The following is an 18,037-nucleotide window of genomic DNA, read 5'->3' as shown; positions in this document are numbered from 1 at the left end:
GTCTTTGGTGCGCCCTCTTCGACAAAGCTGGAGCACCTTCAACAGTTACCTTCACAGCGGAGGGGAGGTCCGGATCTGCAGCCTTGACCTTTTTGGACGTTGCAGGGATGTCACGGGGCACAGATGCAGCAGCAGCGAGGGGATCTTGGATCTTCAACCCTGAGGTCCCACGAGCATTCTTGGAAGAGGAGGTCTTCCTGCGCCTATTTGGAGAGGCAGATCTGGAGGAGGAGGAAGAAAGGTACTCTTCAAACTTTTGTTGATCGAACTCATATTCGATCTCGTATTCGATCTCTTCATTCACCCAGATCTTGAATGCCGGTTGCGTCACAACAGCCTCGGCAGCGAGGTTGTTGGCTCCCACTGTGGTCACCAGTTTGTTTTCGATAAAAGTTGCCTTCATTATCGAATTCATTATAATCTGGATCGCTTACAAAGAATTCAAGATATTCAATAAAAAAGAATAAGAAAATAAAAGATTACAACTTTTCAAAAATAACACAAGATCCGTCCGTCGTTTCTTGCTTGAGTGGGTCTTTAGTCGGTGACGGGGACGTTGATATCCGTGGACTACCTGGCAATCAGATCAGGTCCAGAACTTCGTCGATCCGCGAAGGAATCTAGAAGCAGAAGCGCCTATCTCGACAACAACGAGATAATTGCTCTTCTTAGAATTACCATAACGGGATAATACTAAGGATCGGATGCGAGTGATGCAGATCTGACGACTCTTGATCTCTTGTGTTGAAGAACTCGATCACTCTTCAGTTCGGCAGGGCTTCGCCAATTCTCTCAAACTCCAGATTTGAAAAAATGAGGACCCGGGGCTGTATTTATAGGCTCCAGGGGGTTTCGGGTGGTTAAAACCACCTAAAAGGCCACTTCTGCGTTGGAGACACCCCAGGGTGTCTCAAACTGGGCCGAGACACCCTAGGGTGTCTCGGATGGGCCGAGACACCTCGGGGTGTCTCATTCAAGCTGAGACGCCGTGTTATGCCTGCTTGATTGTTTCCGTCATAAATTCTTCGTCCGAACTCGTATTTGAGTGATTCCAAGCATGTTGGAAAGCTGACGAGGAGTTCTATAAGCTCCAATAATTAAATCATCCGTGGAATAAATGAGACACGAAAGGTATTTCGCCTTTTGTGAACGATACGAGGTTCCCGATCAGTTCGTGTCTCGTTATTCTGAAACTCCATTGCTTCACGTAGTTCGTCGGTTTACTTCAAGCGTTCACCGACATCAATCAAGCTTCTGTGAACCAGATGGTGATGTTCATCGTCATTTCTTAACACTAAGCTGTTCGTGGAGATCTATAGGCAATTTTCGATGCCTACAACCAACAAAAAGTTTGAATTTATGTTAGTCTTACTGTCCTCAAGTAGCTAAAAATCAAACGAAAAGCAATAACTAGATAAAAGAAACACCAAATCATTTGAGTCAAAAATCAAATATAAGTTAGACCATAACCGATCTACTCCAAAATTGATAAAAGAAAATAAAAGAGAGAATTCAAGTCATTAATAATGTGCAATTGTAAAAGAAATAAAAGAGGGATACGATGAATGCTAGATTCTAAAGGAATCATAACCCTCCACTAGATAAATCAAGCGGCTATGATAATGATGGTGGTCTCTCTACTATTTTTCCATAGTGAAGAGATGATCACTATATTTTATTACACTTTTATATCGTTATTATCTATTTTATTGAACAATTATACTTATTAATATCACTTATTTTATAAATTTGTAGGAAATAAAGAAAATATCAAATAAGAGCTCAAAGAAGTCAAAATACCTCCACTTGAAGCCTCAAAGGAGCATAGAGAAGCCACAAGGCCTAAAAGCAAAGAGGAATCAAGTCAACAAGTCAACTCAAAGTAATAAAAAAATATTATAAACTAATCGATGCACTAATTGATTAGCTAATCGATGAGCTAATCGATTAGTTTGTAACAAAAACTAATCAATGGTTGATTTTGATTTTTTAAAACTCAAGTTTGCTCCAAGGGCTAATATCGGTTGTTGTAGGCTATAAATAAGGATAGAGAATGAGGATAAGGGATATATAAAATTTTATAGACTCTATTTTAGAGAGGAGGGCTACTCTTTTAGAGAAGATATTTTAAAATTATAAATTTTAGTTTACAATAAATAAAAAATTTCCTCCTTTTTAAATTTTCTTTAGAATGAGGGTGATAAATATAGAAAATTTCATAAAACTCTATTTCGGAGAGGAGAGCTACTCTTTTAGAGAAGGCCTCCCAAAATTATGAACTTTAGTTTACAATGAATAAAAAAAGTTTCTGCAGTTTAAGTTTTCTTCTTCTTCTTCTCTTTTGATGATGATGACGTGCTTCAAGAGAGGCCAAACGCTTGCAATGTAAACTTTTATTTTTATCTCTTTTATTTTTTATAATTACATGTTTAGGATTTAATTTTTTATTTTTATTTCATGCTTTGTAATTTAGATTTTTATTTCTTGCTTTTAATTCATGTTTTGTAGTTTAGATTTTAATTTCTTGCTTTGTAGTTTAGATTTTTATTGTTTTTGCTTTTCATTCATGCTATGTAATTTAGGATTTATTTGTTTTGTAGTATGAGTAACTGATTTCTTTAGAATTTATAGTATTAGATAAAACTATTAGATAAAACTACTTTAATTTCCTTTTTAGTTCTTGAATTACTTGTTAGGACTCATATTTGTGAGCCTACTTTCTAATCTAGTTTTGATGATCAACAAACAATTTTTAATCTTGTTTTCTAGCTTTTGTGTTTCTCCTCCAACATGCTTCCAAGTTGGAGGCTGGAAGGATTTACGCCTTAACGGCGATATTTTTTGGAGGTTGGTGGATATTAGAATGAAGCCATCGTAATTTAAGTCAAGATACATTATCGCTTCATCCGCTATCAAGATTGAGCTAAATGAAGATCATTTGCTTGGGTATAGTAGTTTAGGTTTTACTTTATGTGTTTATACTTTAAGCTCAAATCATACACATACACGTTTTATAGATTTATCGTATCATACATCCATTTGAGAATATATTGTGTTTTTGGATTATAGACTTAATGATATCATTTTACATCTTTTCCTAAAGTCTATCAATCTATTAAAAAGAATTTCAGAACTTGTTTGAAAGGAATTCATCAAAATCAAGTTTTAACAAGTTCGTATTTTTGAACGTTTGAAAATTGATGAGTTTTCACTAATGAGAAATGCTATTTTAGAAATTCCTAAGTATCTGAATCAACTATCGGTCGACCGATCGGCTCCACCAGTCGACTGGCCAGAAGAATTTTTCAGTGTCTGATTTTTTAGTCTTATCAGTCAACTGATTTATTAAACTAGTCGACTGAGCACAGTGTTTTCAGTCGACCGATTGGTTTTATCACTCGACCGACTTTGTGTTATTTTCTAGTCTTAGCCAACAACTAGTTTATATGTCGACCGATTTTTTCAACCGGTCGACTGATCAGTACTTTTTCTGCATAACGGCTAGTTTTGGCTGGTTTGATTGAGAGGCTATAAATAGCCCTCAAGACTTAGTTTTTCACTAAGAGTTTTTACAAGAGTTTCAAGAGTGTTTTTCATCAGTTTTTTTCTAAGTTTTGGTGTGTTTGTTTATGTGAAGAAAGTTTTATAAAGAGAAGATCTTAATTTTGGTTTTAAGGCGTTCAACCTCAAATCTTCATCTACATCTCTTTGTTTTCTTTGGAGAAGTTTTCTAAACTCATTCTCTAGCTTAATCTTTATTTTGATTTATATATATACAAGCTAGATTTACTTGAGTTTAATATCGTTTTTGCTCATTGTTATTCACACACAACCACTTGAGCTTAAGTATTTTACATATAGTATATTTGGGTTGTGGGGTTGATTCATTGAGTGAGCTTTCAATTTCATTCTCATTTGTATTAGAGAACAATATCTTTATTTGCACTTATCGTTGAACACGTTGTAATACACGAAAACACTTAGAGGAGTGGTTGGAGAGAGATCGGGGTTAATTCCAAGAGAAGTGTGTTGGTATTAAAGCATAAGTAGAGTTGATAAATCCAAGCACTTGAGGAAGGTAACACGGGTAGTCCAACACTTAGAGGAGTGTGTCTTGTGGGTTTAACAACGTGTAGATTGTAAAAGATTTCAGTGAACTTTGAAAACCGATTGTGTAGATTTTTGAGATAATGGAGATCTCCTCTAGGTGAGGAGCGGAGACGTAGGTCGTGGGTTGATCGAACTCCGTGATCAATTTCTTGTGCTTGCGTTTGGCTTTGGCGTATTTTTCATCTTGCACTTATTGTTTATATCGCCTATTGTCATATTGCTTCATTGTATATCCTTGCTTATATTTTTGTATATATCATATTTACAAGGATAATTCATTATTAGTTTTAATTTTGCATCAATATTAGATTAGATTAGCAATGACCCTATGTAGGCTGTCTAAAAATCACAATAGATAGTTGATCCCCATCAAACACCGATGATGGAAGTTACAATCTGACGACTTCCAGAAGGCTACAATTTGAAGACTTTCACGTAGATCGCTGAAGGTTACAATCTGACGACCTTCACGACAACCGATGAGAGCTCTAGTTTAACAGCCTTCACCATCAACATCGAGAGTTACAATCTGACGACTCTTGCATATCAAAGAGCTAAAGTAAAGATTACAAAATGACGATCTTTGCAACGCTTTAACAGAAAGAGACTACAAATCAATGGTCTCTTCAAATCAAGACGTGGAAGTCCTCCCCGCGTACCAGCATCAAGATGCGCCGTGTTCATAGTCACGAACGCAGCTCAAATACAGCGCCAAAAGTTGCAAACGCAGCTTAAATCGCCACTGGACGCAGCTCTATTCGCTGCCCGACGCAGCTCAACATCGCTGCACAACGCAGCTCTTCACCACTGTCAAACGCAGCTCAGATCCGCTGCCAAACGCAGCACAAACGCAGCTCCAAGCACTGCCCAACGCAACTCTATACCGCTGTCAAACGCAGCTCCATCGCTGCTCAAACGCAGCTCCATCACTGCCCAAACGCAGCTTCCAAGCTGCCAAACGCAGCTTCCAACAAAACACTGCGTCCGAGCTTCCAGACACTGCGTTTGAACGCAGAATTTACGCCAGAATGCAGGATCTGCGTTTGACTCGTTCAAACACGAGTTGAACGGTTTCAAAACCGTTTCCCACGATCTGAGGGGATCACAACTCCACTCAGGAGTAATTTGAGGGGCGGTTACATCCCATTAGCCCCACTTAGGAGCGAATTAAGGAGGTGGTTACACCCCTTAATCCCCTATAAATAACAACAAACTCAACAGAGTTAAAGATCGGATTTTTGATAATCAGATCAGGGCTGGTTTTTGGGGGGTTCGGTTGCAACTTCTTGGCAGCGAAAAGAGGATCCTTCATCCTTCGGTTGGAGCTTTGGAGATCGGCAACAAGATCTTCTTCATCCTTGGCTTATAACCGACTTTCGGTTAAATCAACTCTTTCATAGAGTTTAAACTCGTTCAGAGTTCTCCACAACGTCAAATCGTGAGGAGAAGACCACGTTCCAGTGAAACAAGACATCGGATCGTCAACGAGAAGCAAACTCGACGCGAGCATTCGAGGGAGGCATCTCATCGCCACCGTGAAGAACCCAGAATTAAACAAAGGAGAGAATCAAATTCATTCTCTTCTCTTTTGTAATCGGAAATCCAATTGTAACTGAGATTAAAGGAATACAAATCAATTTTCTTTTATTTCTTTTACTGCAAATTTTCCCACAAACACCCTATTCACACCCCCCTCTAGAGAACTTCATTACTCACTTTTTATGCTTAAATGATCATGTTTAGGATAATCAACTAGAATTATAATAGCTAGAAGAAGGATTTAGTAGGCTATAATTATCTTAAATGGTTTGATAGTTTATGATTTTTTAATTCTAGGATTACTATGTAGTTGTTTATTTGTATTCATGAATGATAATATTACTTGAATATGTTTTTCATAGGTTATGCTTGGTTTGAATAACTTGATAATTTAAGCTTAATAATTCTAAGTAACATAATAATTAAAAGAGAGTAGTTCTTAAATAAAAAAAGGAATTAACTAGTAGATTCAATGCTAGATTCCTAGTTTATTCAATCGATTTCCTTTATTTCTTTATTTGCTTCTTCTGTTGGTTTTATTCTCTTTCTTGTTTTCTTATTTTCTTTCATTTGTTTCTTTTATTTCTTTCATTCTCTTTTCTTGTTTTTAACCTTTTTTTATTCGCAACAATCGCATCCAAACCAATCCCTACACTATCTCTCCTCTTTCACACCTTAATAACCATAGTAGTACTTTCTTAGAACATACCTTCTTCGATCGTGGGATCGACACTTGCATGCTACATGCAGTCATTGTGCACTTGCAATATCTTATTTAGAACACATCAAGAGGATTCAAATCCAATCAATTTTCGGAGAAGAATGTGACCATAGTTTAAGTGTCTAGGTTAAATACTAATATTCAATACTGCAAGTAATTATAGTCAGATTGTTATTTGGTATGGAACGACTTAAGGGTTATAAAATGCAAGAAATAAATCGTATAACCAAAAGGCTGTACAGTCTAAAGACAAAGTAGAATTAAAAAATTGTACAATCTTTTTTTGTTATGATTTATGTATTAGTTATCGCTTGTAGGATGAAATATAAACAACATTATCCTATATGTAATTTTGAAATGTCATATTGACAAAGATGAATGTTAAACTACGCGTAATTAACTACTCTATGGAATATTTCTTATAAAATGACACTGATGAACAACTACTACCGAACCACATAATTATGAAGCCACCATTAATATCGCAAATCTTATTATGGAATCATGATGGAAGAAAGTTGAACAGAATGTAACATATAATGGAGTAAATTGTAATAAATATTGTTTAGCATACATATTTCAATACAATCAATCAAAATATACGACAACCACAACAAATCTTCATCTCCAAGTTGCGGTTGTTGGCTACAAGAATCATCGCTGTAAAGATTGTATTGAAGAAGTACCATTTTGTTTGAGTAACTTATTAAGCTCTCTTCCCAACCGCTTCTTCAGAAATCCTCTCAAATGACTTCTCCATACAAGATACAAGAAGTTCAGAGTTTATGAAATCTCTTTCTGCTCCAAAAACAACTCTTATCATCCCCATGTAGCTTATTACAGTAATTGTGAGACTCTGAAAAATGAAAGGAAAGATAATTCAACAAAGCATTCAGGTTTTAACGATGATGTGCATCAGAAGACGATGATTTTTTACCTGTGGAGATCCCGTCACCGCGAAATAGAAACTCTTAATCGGGTGATTCGCAATCTGCACCTTTTCGATTGGCCCAACCATACTAGTAATCGCCATGCTCGTGTTGCTTAAAGTATTGTATAGTTGCCTAGAAACAGCCTGCATGATATGGTGTCTTAATAAATTTTGATATTTTTGTAAACATGCATTTGCACATAGCCCTGCTTTGAATTAAAAACTACCCCCATAGTTTCATCATAGTAGATACTATATATGGGGGGTCTATATTCAATGAAAATCACTTTCTGGAAACATATATACAAGTTTAAGGGTTAATTGCAGATAGAACCCCTTTACTATTGCCAAATGAACTATCCCTGTAGTTATATGTTCCAGATAAAGCCCCTGAGTGAAAACCTATCGTTGCAGATAGACCCCCTGATAAGGGTCAAAAACTTTTCACTTGGGCGGTCTATCTGCAACATTTTAACTACAAGGGTAGTAAGTTCAATTTGGCGATAGTACAAGGGTTCTTCCCGCAACTAACCCTAAGTTTAATTGTGAGACAGACCTCAGGTCCTTTAAACTTTCTCATAAGATCCAGAGTTGCAGCAGTAAGATAAACACCAAGTGAGTTCCTTTTAGCCTTGATGATTTTCTTGGCATGTTCTATTGAATTTAAAGGATCAAGATTCTTGGGGTCTTTATGCATAGGAACTGAGATATGCAAGAAGGCGTAATGGTTTCCCCAAGGAACCTTTGAATCGTGTCGAGCCATCTCTTTAATTGGTAGGTATGTTCTTGTTGCTCTGGTGTTGAGTAATACGAGAGCTGTGACCTTTGCAGGCTTCTTTTCTTGGCCCACGGCTTGCAAGTAGAGCTGGATGCCGTAGAAAATTATTCCCGTTATTGCATCATTCACTGTCTGAGGAACAAAATTGAAACAAGAAAAGCAGGTACTAGTTCAAGTTATTGACATGGAGAATGAATTCAATGAACTGAAAGAATTCACTTTCCTTTACAACTAAATATGTGTATACAGAATGCCGTAGACTTGGAAACTTTTATCAGTTGACCTTACCCTTTTGGCTTGACCTTTATCAGCTTGATATCAATAAATTCAATGAATTAAAATATTCATTTTTCTGCAAAACGCAGTCTATGTACATATAGAATGCCATAAACTTGAAATATGTACAACTGAACTTGCCCTTTTTAACTATTGGAAATGAAATGAAATAATTCAGCTTGCTGTAAGAACTAATATACATGTATAAAGAATGCCCTGAACTTGGAAAATTGTTCAACTGAGCTTACCCCTTTTAGTTTGGTCTTTATCTGTTTGATATCACTGAGCGAGAACGTGACAGTAGATAATGTGATAGGTCTATTTTCAATACCGACATCTCCTGACCTTATCGGTGTTGTACTATCTTTCATCACGGTGCTCATCATCAGACTCCAACTAAAATCTTTCACTGTGTTGATGCACATAGGGAAAAAATTGGATACAAACCTATAAACACCCCGTTTCCGAGCTTGCGAGTTTTCATTAGAGGGATAAGTTAGAGGAAGAGAAGGGTTATCTGCTCTTTTCACACAATGCAAAAGAGCTGTCATAAGTGAGAACCCATCTCCTAATGAATGGTGAAGCTGGAACACAAGAGAACCGGCTGCATTCTTTGTTGGATACTTGATTATGTGTATGTTCCATAGAGGTTTATCTTCTGGCAAGCGATTTGTCGCAATTTTCACTATATATTCTTGCAAATAATCGTCGTATAATTCCAATCCAGGAGGGAACATTGGAACTTTGATATGATCCTCTAAGTTGATCTGAACCCTCTTCCATCTTGGAGTCCCATGTTCATCCTTTACCTAACAATACGTGAAAATAATAATAATAAATAAATTAATTAATTAATTAAATCATGAACATAAGGAATAGGTTATGATATATGCATTAGGGTTTTTTACTAGAGAAAAAAGGATCATTCTACAAAAAACATTTTTAAAATCAATTTATATATAAACCACCTTTAAACGGATTTTTGTTACAATTAACCACCTGCACTTAATTTTCAGTTTTTTTTTCTTTTGATTGTCAAATGCGAAGTATTTCAGAGATATGATCCTTAACGGAGGTTAGGTAGGGTCAATTGCAGGAAAAAGTTAGTTGAAAAGTGAGTCCAAGTGGTTGATTGCAAAAAGAAAAATCCTTTAAAAGTGGTTTGTGTATAAATTGACTGAATTTTAAGTTTTTTTTGCTTTTGATTGTCAAATGCGAAGTATATCGGAGATATGATCCTTAACGAAGGTAGGTTATAGGTGGGGTCAATTGCAGAAAAAAAGTTAGTTGAAAAGTGGGCCCAAGTGGTTGATTGCAAAAAGAATAATCCTTTAAAAGTGGTTTATATATAAATTGACAATCAAATGTAGTTTCGGTAGAATGAACCTATTTCAGGGAAAGTTCCTATTTATATCAGGGTAAATTTCACCAAAACCCCCAATACTTTTGGGGTTTTCCCATGAAACTCCGAATACTTTGTTTTTCCCACGAAACCATAAAAACTATTCTCAGAAAACTCCCCAAAAATTGTACTCTTTCGTGGGGAAACAAAGTTGAGGGGGTATTTTGTGGGAAACGCCTCAGGTTTTTAGGGGGCTTTGTCAAATTTACCCTTGAATCAATAAGCAAATAGGATTACCATGATCGAAGAGAAGCGAGGGTTTATAGGCAATAAGAGGTTCTCCAATGTGGAGAAAGCTTGAGAGTCATCAATGGGGATCTCCAACTCGAAAACCGCGAGAATGCTGAGATAAAGAACTGAACTGTTGAGGTATTGAGCCTGAGGGCTTACAGGCTCGTCTTCAATCTCATCCAGCAACTTAGCTGAAGTTGTATTTATTTTCAAATTCATTTTGAAGTATTGGATGAAACCTATAACTCTTGAGGTTCTCGCTTATATAAGCTCAAAAAGTCAAATACAGAGAGATGCATGCGTACATTTCTTCTCTACATGCAAGGTGTTATTAATTTCAACACAACTGTATTAATTTTAGATTGCTGTCCAGCTTACTAGAAACTGCCAGTTACACACAGGCTAGCTTTAGATTGCATCCATGTCCATGAGTTGGAAGGAGCCGTACTGTCGGCATTAATTAAGACTATATATGTATAGGTCTCATTTTGCAGAAAGAGAAAGGCGTATGGGTCAGATCAATGCCGGTTTGATCCGTTTATGTCAAGTTCGTACCTGATCCATTTGTTTATTGGATCAAGGACCTCTATCCATACATGTATACCGATGAGTTTATTAGTGGGTAAAATGGGTTGATTCAATTATGATCTACATTTAACAATACGCTATCCATGCCCGATAATATCTGACAATATTAATTTAGCTATCAGCATCTTAATTACTTTGTTTTTTCCATCTTGGTTAAGGGTCATCGTTGCCTCCTCAAATGTATACAAGCAACCAACTGTTAGTCTAAACTGTAGACCCAAAGTCGAAGTCGGAGCTGGAATCAAAACGAGGGAGAAAATCGAGAAAAACGGGAGGAGGCCTGCATGGTCGACCGCGGCGGTCGACCGCGAACGTGCACATAGCTGAGAAGAGGTTGGAGCTGAAGGCGGTCGACCGCGAGGACCATGTAGGAATTTTTGGTCTTGAGAATCAGTTCGGTCAACCGTGGCGGTCGACCGTGCAAACACTTTAATATTATCTGCTCTCGGAATTTGGTTCGGTCAACCGTCGCAGTCGACCGCGATACCTGCGTGGTCGACCGCGAGGCAGTCAAACAATTTCCTAAACTGTTTTGGATTATGTTTCTTTCAGGACTCTATATATACCTAAACGATTTTAGGGCTTCATAGTACATGAAAAAGGAGCTTTTGACAGTAGAAAAAGAGAGAGAACCTCAGAGAGATAAAACCCTAGTTTGAGAGCTTGTATTTCTTCTCCAATTAATCAAAAGAATTGTGTGGTGTGGCTCCCGAAGACGTAGGCACGTTGCCGAACCTCGTTAAATCTGTGTGTTCGTCTCCTTTATTATTCCTGCAAGTTTTGATCTTTATTTGTGGTGAATTTTCCTACTTTTTCTACTTTTAACACAAGGTCCGGAAGGGCAAGGGTTCGATTTGATTATTTCGAATCCCCAACAACTGATATCAGAGCTTCGTTCAGCAATTTGTGTGAAAGCCATGGCAGAGAAAATCAAATCTAAGATCGAGAAGTTTGACGGCTCAAACTTCGCGTACTGGAAGTCGCAGATGGAGGACTATCTGTAACAGAAGGACTTGTATCGCCCGTTGATGAGCAATGATAAGGGACAAAAGAAAGAGGAGTCAGATGATGATTGGGAGATACTGAATAGGAAGGCTCTAGGACAAATCCGGTTGTCGCTCGCCAAATTAGTACCCCAAAATATCTTGAAGGAGAAGACGACGGTGGGGCTTATGGAAGCGCTCGCAAAAATGTACGAGCAACCATCGATAATTAACAAGGTGCATCTCGTCAAGACTCTTTTCAACCTCAAGATGGCAGAAGGACGGTCCTTCACGATGCACCTCAGCGAGTTCAACACAATTGTTGATCAGCTTATCTCTGTAGACATCACGTTCGATGACAACGTGCAAACCCTATTGATTCTATCGCAGTTGCCAGATAGTTGGGCAGGTTGTGTGATGGCAATCAGAAGATCGACGGGGAAAGAGAAGTTGAAGCTGAGTGAGGTTGTTAGAATGATTCTATCCGAGGAGGTTAGAAGGAAATCGTCCAAATTAGAAGGTTCAGGTTCAACTCTAAGTTTCGAGCAGAGAGGCAGAAGCTAGAAGAAAGGAAACCAGAATAGGAATCGGTTGAAATCAGTAAAAAAAAGAGGTCGAACTTGAAGGTTAGGCCTATTAAAGGAAAGTGTTGGAACTGCGGCCAGGAGGGCCATATGTCTTCAGTCTGCAGGAGTCCAAAAAAGGATGCGGGTAAGCAAGAGGCTCATATCGTGCAGGATACCTTAATCCTTGCTATAGATAGCGACTCGGATTCTTGGGTCATCGATCCAGAAGCCTCTTTCCACGCCACTGCTAACATGAAGCTTTTTTAAAATTATGTAGCAGGGGACTTTGGAAAAGTTTATTTGGGGAATAACGAGCCACATAATATTGTTGGAAAGGGTGAAGTGCAGATTCAGATGAAGGGCTCTAAGTGGACCTTGAAGAATGTGAGACACGTGTCGAAGCTGAAGAGGAATCTTGTTTCGGTGGGACAGCTTAGAGCAGAAGGCTATATTTCGACATTCACAGGGGATTCATGGAGAATCTCTAACGATACGATGATAGTTGCTCGAGACAACAAACTAGGAACTCTCTACCTCACCTTTTATGTGAGTCACACCCTTGCAATTGTAGCTGACAAAGAGAGTACAGATCTGTGGCACAACAGGCTAGGACACATGTGCGAGAAGGGGATAAAAATTTTACATTCACATGGAAAGCTAACCGGGATCGACTCTATGGAAGTCGGGGTTTATGAAGATTGCATCTTTGGGAAGCAAAAGAGGGTTAGTTTTCAGAAGGGTGGAAGGTCACCTAAGGCTCAGAAGCTAGAGTTGATTCATACAGATGTATGGGGTCCAGCTAGTGTGTCTTCTTTTGGCGGTTCGAGATACTATGTCACCTTTATCGACGATCACTCGAGGAAGGTGTGGGTTTACTGTTAGACCCTAGAGGGGGATGATTAGGGTCTTGTGTTACTCTAATCCGATTTTATACCAATTAAAACTTATTAATAAATTATTCTTGTAAGATAGATATATAATATGTTATGAGTAAGAATATGCAATATGAACAAAGGAAAATATCTTAGCAATGAGATATACTATGAGATATATGCGAGGATATATAAATAACATAAGGGTAAACAATCTAAACTAGATAGTGGGCAATATAATCAACAAGCAATATACAAAGACGATATAAGATATGAACATAAAAATAAGTACGCCAAGTAATCACAAACAAACGATATGGTCACGGAGTTCGGTCCCCACGACCTACGTCTCTGTTCCTCACCTTGAGGAGATCTCTACTATCACAACCGGGTTTTCTACGCTCACCTGAATAATGTTTACACCACACAAAATTGGTTTTCAACGTCACCGATTAACGTTCACAATCTCACAATGTAACTACACTCCATACCCTATAAGTGTTGGTCTCTAGCCCGTGTCCTTCCTCAAGTGTTCAAAATTACCACCTCTCTTTAGGCTTTACTACTGACCCCACTCCTCTTGGAAGCAACCCCGTCTCTCACCACACACTCCTCTCGGTGTACTAGTGTAATACAAAGTGAATCTCACAATAAGCACAATACAACAAATAATTGTTCTCTAATATGGATGAGAATGCAATGTAAGCTCACACTCAATGTCACAAACCCACAGCCCTAAATTATACTATGAATTCAAATACAAGAAGCTCAATAGGTTGTGTGTGAACAAAGAGTATCAATAAAACAATTAAACTCAATAATAAAATCTAGCTTATGGAAATTAGAATTAAATAAAATAACTAGAATTGAGTTTAAGGAAACTTCTCTATAGATTAAGAGAGAGAGGGATAAGAGTTGAATGCTCAAACACCAATGGATGATCTTCCTCAAGCTCTTGTGAAATTGTCTTCACAAACTAAACTCTTGAAACAAACTAAAACCAAACCTAAAACCCTTGTAAACTTGTTTAAAATCTTTCCTCTTGTTAAGTAGGAGAGGTAAATGCAATGGGGTATTTATAACAATCCAAAACATCAACCAAAACCCCAAGGAAATGACCAAAAACCCACACAAAAACAGAATCTAAAAATAGTCGTTACTGTGCAACGGACACTTTATGGGTTGACTCATAAAAATCATGGGTTGACTCATAAAAATCATGGGTTGACTCATAACCTAGCCATTATAGGCTAAAAACAGCTTATGGGTCGACTCATAAAATTCATAAGTCGACTCATCATGCATGGGTCGACTCATGAAGTCGACTTATGATAGACATGAGTTGACTTATCATGCATGGGTCGACTCATCATGCATGGGTCGACTCATCATGGGTCGACTTTCCAGCACAGTTTATGAGTCGACTTATGACTCGACTCAACCTGTCTGGGTCGACTCATGATGTTATGAGTTGACGCATCAGAAACAAAATATAAACTACGCAACGGTTTATAAGTCGACTCAATACTGTTCATGAGTCGACTCAAGACATTCACACAGCTTATTTTAAATAGTACATATCAACTTAAAACAGAGTTTAAAAATATCAAATAAATACTAAACAATATAAAACTTTGAAAAATGATTGTAGATATGATAATAAACATGCTACAAAAATTGGTTTTCAAAAAGGACCTCCCAAATGAAAAATATTATTATTTTACAAAATAGTCCAAACATGAAATATAAACACATGAGTTTTGACATTTTAGCTTAACCATGTTTTGAAACCTTACAAAATGATTTTGTAGACTTAATAAAAGATGTATATGATTATTGTTAAATCCAAAAAACTAAGAATATAATATTTTCACAAAATTGCATATTTTGCAAACTTTTCAAAAACAATAAATATGATTTTATTGAACTAAATAAAATTGATATTAAATATATATATATATATAAATCAATAAAATGTGTGTGTATGTAATTAAGCTTAAAGTACTAACACACATAATATAAAACCTAAAACTAGATATACCCAAACTTGAAGGTCTTAAATATAGCTCTCTTTGGCAAACTTGTGGATGAAGCTTGAACTTGGATCTTCAACTTGAAATGTGTAGCTTCACTCCACAATTCCGCCAACCTCCATTGGATTTGATCGTTATGGCGCAATTCCATCCAACCTCCAACATATTGTTTGTCTATAATAAATAAAAAATCACAAACACTAGACAAATAATATTAGTCATAAACTATTTGTTAAACATCATCAAAACAAGAGGGCCAACAATTACTTCATGAAGCACAAGTCAGAGGTGTTCGGAGTCTTCAAGAAGTGGAAAGCCATGGTGGAGAACAAAACAGATCTAAAGCTGAAGTGTCTGAGATCGGACAATGGTGAAGAATAAGAGCTGGAGGAGTTCAAGAGGTTCTGTGCTACGAATGGCATTTGTATAGAGAGGACGCAAGGGATGTCGCAGCAGAACGATATTGCAGAGAGGATGAACAGAACCTTGATGGAGCGTGCAAGGAGCATACGATTACATGCAGGTCTGCCTAAGACATTTTGGGCTGATGCGATGCATACGGCAGCTTACCTTATTAATCACGGGCCATCAGTTCTATTGGATTTTAAGATTCAAGAGGAGGTTTGGAGTGGAAAAAAGATAAATCTCTCAGACTTGCGGGTATTTGGTTGCGTGGCTTATGTTCATATCAGTGACCATAAGCTAGAGGCTAAGCCACAGAAGTGCACATTCATTGGATACGACATTGATGAGTTTGGGTATCGTCTTTGGGATGAGAAAAACATGAAGATCATCAGAACCAGGGACGTGATATTCAATGAGGAGGTGATGTACAAGAATAGGAAAAATGCCAAGGATAGCCAAAGCAATGGGAGCAGCACTACTGATGCAGGTGGATCCGAGTACATGGATTTAGATGAACTTCCAAGTAGGGGTGATGATGTTTGTTCTGACTATAGAACGGAGGAGGCTCCAAGTGCAGAAGCAACTACCCAGGGCGTAGAGCTTAGGAGTTCATCCAGGGTATCCAAACCAAATCTCAGATATCATTCATCTCTTGATTACTTATTGTTGATAGATAGCGGTGAACCGGAATACTATAAGGAGGCAATGCAAGTGAGTGAATCTCAGCAGTGAGAGCATGCGATGTAGGAGGAGATGAATTCTCTACTCACTAATGAGACATGAGAGTTAGCCCAGCTATCTGTACAGAAGAAGGCCTTACATAATAAATGGGTCTACCGGGTCAAGCAGGAGAGTGATGGAGGCAAGAGATTCAAGGCCAGATTAGTAGTGAAAGGGTTTTAACAGCGGGAAGGAGTGGACTATACGGAGATATTTTTCCCTGTTGTGAAGCTCACAACCATCAGAGTGGTGTTGAGTTTGGTGGCTATAGAAGACATCTTCCTTGAGCAGTTAGATGTGAAGACTGCCTTTCTTCATGGTGATTTGGATGAAGAAATCTATATGAAGCAACCTGTTAGCTTCATTGAAGAAGGAAAAGAAGAGATGGTGTGCAAGCTCAAGAAGAGATTATATGGTTTGAACAAGCTCCGAAACAGTGGTACAAGAAGTTTGATAACTTCATGCAAAACAATGGCTACAGAAGATATAATTCGGATCATTGCTATTATTTCGAAAGGTTCGAGTCCAGCTTCATTATCTTGTTATTATATATTGATGACATGTTGGTAGCAGGACCGTGTTTAGAAGATATAAATGTTGGCCTCTTTGTTTTGATGATGTTTAACAAACAATTTATCACTAATGTTGTTTGTCTAGTATTGGTATATTTCTATTTATTATAGACAAATAACGAGTTGGATGATGGATGGATTGCGCCATAACGATCATATCAAATGGAGGTTGGTGGAATGTCGGGTTGAAGCCTTGCAATTCAAAGTTAAAGATCAAGTTCAACCTTCATCCGCATGTGTACCAAGTTGAGCTACAATGAAGAACAAGATCAAGCTCGGGTAATCTAGTTTAGATTTTATATTATGTGTGTTAAGTACCTTACGCTCAACATCATATACACACACGTATTTGGTTTCTATGTATATATATAGTTATATATATACATGCATGGTTTTGAGTTTTTATGCTTTGGACACACTTGCAAAATACATGAGTTTTCACAAATGGAAATTCAATTTGAGAAATTCTTTTTCTAACATGTTTGTTTTCATGTTTATAAACATTTCACAAATTTTCATCAAGTTTGGAATTGATTTGTTATGTTTAATGGAATTTACAAAATCATGTTTTTGTTCGTGCACATGTTCGTGCATGTTTTACAAAACAGATGAGTTTTCATAAATGGAAAGTGGTATTCAAGAAATTATTTCTTTGACATGTTTATCTACATGTTTAGAAACTTCTCTCAAAATTTTACTATTTTTGGAGTTGATTTACTGTGCCCAATTGATTTTACAAAATCGTGTATGTCAGCAGTTTTTTAGAAACTGTAAATCTGTGTTCAAACATTTATTTCTCTCAACTGGGAAATGATTTTTCCGAAATTCTTTCTCTAACATGTTATTCTATATGTCTATAACCTTCCCACAAAATTTCATATTTTTTTAGAGTTGTTTTACTATTTTTAATTGATTTTACAAAACCAAAATGCAGTGCTACAGTACCCGCGGTCGACCGGTACGGGGGTTTAAGTGAGTTTTAGTGTTTGTTTGGTTTGAAGATTATTTTCACAAGTGGAGGAGATCATCTTCTTGTTTGGGCTTCATATCTCCATCTCTCCATCTTGATCTAGAGAAGTTTTCCTAAACTCAAGTCTAGCTTTTATTTATAATTATTTGTTGATTATCATTTCTATTAAAGCTAGTTTTATATTGAGTTTAGTTTGATTTGATTTACTCTTTGTTTGCACACACAACCATTGAGCTTATTGTATTTGCATACATTATATAATTGGGTTGTGGGATAGTGTGACATTGAGTTGAGCCTAATTGAGTTCTCACCTTGTTAGAGAGAACAATCATTTGCTATA

General features: G+C 37.2%; 1 pseudogene; it reads right to left on the bottom strand.

The window, feature by feature from the left end:
• LOC109847366 overlaps positions 6,847–18,037 on the bottom strand; it is a 35,570-nt pseudogene continuing 24,379 nt past the window's right edge.

This window comes from Asparagus officinalis, chromosome 7, assembly GCF_001876935.1.
Source record: "Asparagus officinalis chromosome 7, Aspof.V1, whole genome shotgun sequence".
Lineage (NCBI taxonomy): Eukaryota > Viridiplantae > Streptophyta > Magnoliopsida > Asparagales > Asparagaceae > Asparagus > Asparagus officinalis.
The sequence above is the reverse complement of the archived record's forward strand: the minus strand, read 5'-3'. Positions and strand labels throughout refer to the sequence as shown.